The sequence below is a fragment of the Poecilia reticulata genome, chromosome 2 (assembly GCF_904066995.2).
Source record: "Poecilia reticulata chromosome 2, P_reticulata-male-v2, whole genome shotgun sequence".
NCBI classification, from domain to species: Eukaryota; Metazoa; Chordata; class Actinopteri; order Cyprinodontiformes; family Poeciliidae; genus Poecilia; species Poecilia reticulata.
The window spans coordinates 3,434,718-3,440,717 of record NC_088831.1 but is presented as its reverse complement, the minus strand read 5'-3'; positions in this window follow the sequence as shown (position 1 = coordinate 3,440,717).

Sequence of the window (6,000 nt, the reverse complement as noted above, 5' to 3'; positions counted from 1 at the left end):
TGCAGGGCTACGCCTCATTGAGCTGGATGGCTGCAGCTATTGATGACTCCCTCAACATGGCAGAGCTCAATCCGAGCTGAGGGATTGGGAGAAGGGCAGGAAGATTTTGCAGTAAAGTCTACAGAACCGCTTTTATTTGAAAGAAAGTAACACTAACAACTTAAGGAGACTGTAGATTACATATAGTAACCTAATAAAGTATTGATGTTTGCTAATCATATGTTAAAAATCCAGGAAAAGCGTAATAAAGTAAACTTCTTGCTTCGCTGGAAATCAAAACGCAAGAAGCAACAACTGTCTTAGTAAACTACGTCAAAAGAACCTCCCAAAAAATCGTGTGTTTGTGATAAAGGGAAAAAACCTCCAGAGTCAATGCCTCAGGGGTAATTAGACAGGAGGATAGAGTATGTAGGAAAAGCAGAAAGTTTGTGAACTACAACATAAAGCCAGTAGATCAAAGAAGAAGAAAAAAAGACTTACATTTGGTAAACTTGTCAATCTCCAATTGAGCTTAACTGGCTCAGACGATGTGTCTGTCAAAGGTGAACACAGACTTTAGGATGTTGATCAGCACCAGGCAGCACTTGATTGATGGGGACCAGGTGGTAAAAAAACTGTTGTTTGCACTGGTTTAACCCTTTCACAAAAACATGGAAATGGGTAGCTGCATGTTTTTGTTTTGGTATTAGTGTTGAACTATCCAAATCATTGCCAGGATCAAGCTTTTAGTATTTTCTCATCATTCTTTTATACATTATGTGACGTAAAGGAAGAGGGTCTACAAATTATCCCAACATTAGGGAACTCCAACCCTAGTCCTCGAATCAAATGATTGGTGAAATTAGTAAAGATCAGATAATGAAGCAGTCAGAACACTAGAGCTCAAGGACTAGGTTTGGACACCCCTTCCCTACAGAGTCAGTCCCATGTGCTTTGGTGTCCACTGAAAGCTAAGTGACCCAGGTGAAAAAAGTATACTTTAGTATACTTCAAACATACTTAAATTCGTAAAAGTACACTTTAAGTATACTAAATATTAAGTGTACTACCTATAAGTATATCTGAAGTATATTAAAAATACACTTGTATCAATTTCGAAATTAGAACTTTAAACACACTTAAACATAATTGTACCAAAAAAACACTTTTAATATATTAAATAAAAGCATACTTTAAGTGAACAAAATATGAATGAATATGTATGAATTTTTAAGTGCCTTAATAATCTTTAGCTATTTATTAAAATTGCATACAATAAAAAAATGATAATCATGATGTAATTTTTAAGAAAGTATCCAATCAATTTTCAGATGTGTGATGTAAAACCTCATAATCAACGGCATTAGCCCCAGTTCATACTCCAGACCAGATGGTGGCGGTATTGCACATTTCATTTATTGAAAAAAACGCCACAAAGAGAAGAAAAAACTTAAAGCAGGGAAGATAACAGACGCTGTTCAAATTCGCCATTTTTACTCGCATAATGCCTTAAAAATTGAGAGGGTCTTGACAATAGACCCTTTTCTATGAGGGGTCGTTTAGGACAAAATCTATGTTTTGTCTCTCACACACTACAAAAAACTCACGCACACTCAAAAAATACTCAAATTGCGTATACACACTACTAACATGTCGCACACGCACACAAATTGTATCTTTCTCACACACATACACTGTCCCAACAACTCGCACACGCACACAAATCTACTAACTTTCACACGCACACAAATGCTATCTTTCTCGCACACATACACTGTACTAACATCATGTTAATACAGGGTATGTGTACGAGAAAGATAGCATTTGTGTGCGTGTGCGAGTTGTTAGTACAGTGTATGTGTGTGTATGTAGCTCTAGATATTTTGACTGAAGTCCTGGGATTAATTGTTCATTTCTGTAGAAGAATAATGAATCTATTTGTCCTAATGTAAAGTGTGTATCTGGGTCTATAACAGAATTAATTGCTTGTAGCCTGACAAATATTATAATCCTGTAATTCATTCATCTAAATGCTTATTTAAAATTAGAGGGCAAAATAACTTGGTATTTTACCAAACATATTATAAAATATGTAAAATGCAAAGCTTTAATGAAGTCCTTGGTATTAGATTGTCAATATAGCGTATCACATTTTAAATGTACGCCTAATAAAAGAGAAAGGGATGCAGTGCTTTGCTACACAATCACTAGATAAACAGGTCAGGAAAAAGTTAATTAAGAAAAAAATATGGAGGGAGAGGGAAGTAGTTCAGTTATGCTAGCTTGACTTTGACAACCTAAACATGTAGATGTGGTGTGGAATTCTGTTTGAGTTCAGTTAGAAAATAAAAGGCGAGTTAAACACCAACTCTGACAGATCATCAGTACAGCAGGTGTTTAATGAGCTAACAGCAGCGGTAGCTAAGCTACCACATTGATCACTTATTAATAATCACAAAATAAACATCAAACCATAAAAACATAAAACTGTAATGGACTGAATATTCAATTTTTTGTGGGGATATTATTAGTACTATTATTGCTTTTATTAAAAAAGAATAGCAATAATAACAATATTAAATTATAATAACTTTATGTTATAATTTCTCAAGTTTTATTAAGTTTAAATTTGAACTTGTGAACAGCTAAGCAAAATTTCTACAATTTCAACACATTAGATGTCACTTTATTTTGTTTACAATTTTACCTGTTATGTAATTTCATTCATCCTACATACAGTCAATTTTTCCACATGTGAAAATAGTGGATTGAGCAGGATTAGTTTGAATACCGTCTTACAAGGGCTGCAGGAGAGACTGTCTGTTATCAGAGGACACATCTTAAGTTATCTCCCACAGAGAAACACTAAAACGTAAAGAAAACAAACTAATACTTTTATTAATTGGAATTTAATTAGCAGAATACCATTTAGTTAAAATTAACATGACTTGAACTTGTCTAATTTGTAGTTTTATATTAACAGCACTGGTATTGTCTAAATCAGGCTAAATTTGTAACACTAAGTCAAACATATAATCAATACTAGAATAACATTAATTAGAAAATGTCTAGAATGAATGTGTTTCTATTAAAAACTTAGATCTAAGAGGATGTAGGAGTTCTGAACCACTTTGCTTCATGTCAATTTAAAATTACTGCAGAACGAGACAGAGGTCTTTCAGAAAATACCTATATTCTTCCCAAAACCGTATTATCTGTTGAAGTAGGAAAGAAATAAAATTAAAGTCAGAAGTGATTAAGACAACAACATGCTCTCTGCTGCCTTCCTGTTGAGAGAAAAGAGACTGTGACTACTGACAAACAGCTGTGCAAGACAATGGTATCAAATCGGGACAAACAGAACAGCAAACATGCGCTTTGCAAGGGACACACAGACAGAAACTCCAAGATAGTAGCAAAATGGGTGCACACATACAGACATACGAACCGACAATTTACAATCCCCAAACATCAACCATACATTTAAAACAAACTGCAACATCTGGACATCTTTCATCGCATTTCGCGTCTCTCAAGTGTCGCAGATCGGCTATCTCAATCTTTTCCGAGGGCAGTACTCCTCGAGGGTAAAACCAAAGAAAACCTAGCCTATACCTTCCCCGCGTCCGGTAAAGGGGGGGGCGACTCCCAGACTGAGCCAGTCAACAACCTTCACACCTAAAACTATTTGATTCCTTCACACCTAAAACTAGTCCTATGTCTAAATTTGGACTGTGGTAGGAAACCGGAGTACCCGGAGAAAACCCACGCATGCACAGGGAGGACATGCAAACTCAAAAGCATTCAGACTTTTCTTAAAAGCTGAAAGGAGACGCTTTTACCATTACATTCGAGAAGAGTTTCTAAAAAAAGTCTGTGCAGCGTCTGAGGAGAAGGAGGAGGTTAGCTGATTATATGGACTGAAGACAGTCCCTGAAATCACACCATGTCTCTGTGGCCTGATAAGTTTGTTTTTTTCTGAGGAATTAGCCTTAGCATCTATCAGAATCAAAAATGTAACTCTTTACATTGGGTCCTTTGTCTAACAACATGTAACTCTTTCTCGACCTTGGTAAAGCGTCTCAATAGTAATCTGAACTGTTTGTTGCACAGTCAGGACCCATCCCACCCACCCATAGGGGAGGGGGGATGGCCAAGGTGTTCACAGGCCTGTGAACACCTTGGGATTCCCCCAGAAGACGTGGTACAAGTGGCTGGGGAGAGGGAAGTCTGGACCTGTTCTTAAGAAGTTTAACAAAGTGGACAGCAAGGATTTTTAGTGTGAGGTAATTCTGGTCCATCATCTGATGCCACTTTAATTGTAGCACTACTGGTGACTACTGATTTAACCTTAGTAGTCACCTTTACATCTCTATACAGATCGGAGGAATCACTTTCCTCTCCCAGAGTCGAGTCTTCTGACAGATCCGTCAGAAATGAGTCGGATGAGTCCGATGAGTCCGATGGATCCATGTGAAGATTCACAAGGTAGCTCGTTGTGTTGTAATAATAAAGTCTATCAGATGAGGACTCTTTTTTGGGGGGGTCATTGGAGACTTCCAGTGCCTTTTTGATGGCGCTGGTGTCGGCACGGCAAACTTCCCCAGCCGGGGAAGGACGGAAAAGGTATGAGTCGAACTCATCGTATTCGATCTCATCCTCAAAACTACTTATGTCAAATGTAACAGCAGGGAGGAGTTTATTAAAAGCTTTCCTCACTCCTGTTGTTATCAAATACCCTGCTCCAAAAGTCAGGGGGAAAAATAGTGTTGCTGCAATTTCAGCCATTCTTAAAATCGTTGGAAATACGCGCTGGAAAAACACTATTAAACCTCAGAGTTGCTTGAATATAAACTCCTGTTTTGAGATGCAAGCATTTAGAACCTCACATGTTCTTTGATCTATGACATAGATCTATGTCATAGATGAGGTCATAGCTACAATGAGTCTCTGTAGTTCTGGGGAAATGTCTTGCTTCTGATCGTTGCTATGGAAACGGTCAGATCAGTTCTGCATGAGTCAAACTATTAACCCTTTGCAACTGCGTCACTTAATCATTTGAGGCGCCATGAGATTTTAAGGGTTAAATATTAAGTTTAGAAGGACAATGATATATTAAAACTATTCATTTAAGTAGGATTTTTCATCATTTTATCAAGTTTAAAATTTTGAATCATACTTGACTTAAAATATCTTAAAAGTAAACTGAAATTGAGCGTAGAAACATTTGCTGCTGCTGTTGTTGTAAAATGTGACAAGAAATTTTGCTTGCTTGGAGAAGAGCTGCAAAGAAATAATTTTGGTTTAATAATTTTTACATGTTAGCATAAAAATAGAATAAAGAATGATCCCAAAGAAATGGTGCTGCCACTCCATATTTGATGGATTGTAAACAACCCACTTGAACACATTTGTTCTGTACGGTGCGAAAACGTAAACAATAGACAGAACGTAATGTCTTCCAGCTTTTTCTGTATAACTGAGAGTTTGACACCAACAGCAGCACAGGGTCAGCAGCCCACATTGCTGAAAGCTGGAAAGGAGACAAATGATTCCATTTCTATGCTTTCCTCTAAACTGGTTATGAGTTTGTTGGTTTTTCACTTTTCTTGTATTTTAACCATTAAACCAACTGGTAAACAAATGTTTATATCTGTTTTTAAAAGAATAGCAGCTTCTCTCTTTTGTCTCCATCAGATGAGCAGCATTATCAGCTTTTGCTGACATTATTATTAATAATAATTAGATTGTTTTTGAATACGATGCAGGATTTAAAATGAACTGATGAAGATGGTCTAAGTGTCTTATCTGGCCGGGGAGAGATGTCTGCGGTTCCCTTCTGGACCTGTTACCCCATCAACCCCATGTGGAAGACTAGCTGGTCAAATGCCTTTCCATGCAGTTCAGCTTGATTCTCATCTCCCTTCAGTTGCTCTGTCTGAAATTTCTCAGACATGTGTGCGACATGTTAGTACAGTGTATGTCCTTGAGAAAGATAGCATTTGTGTGTGTGTGCGACAT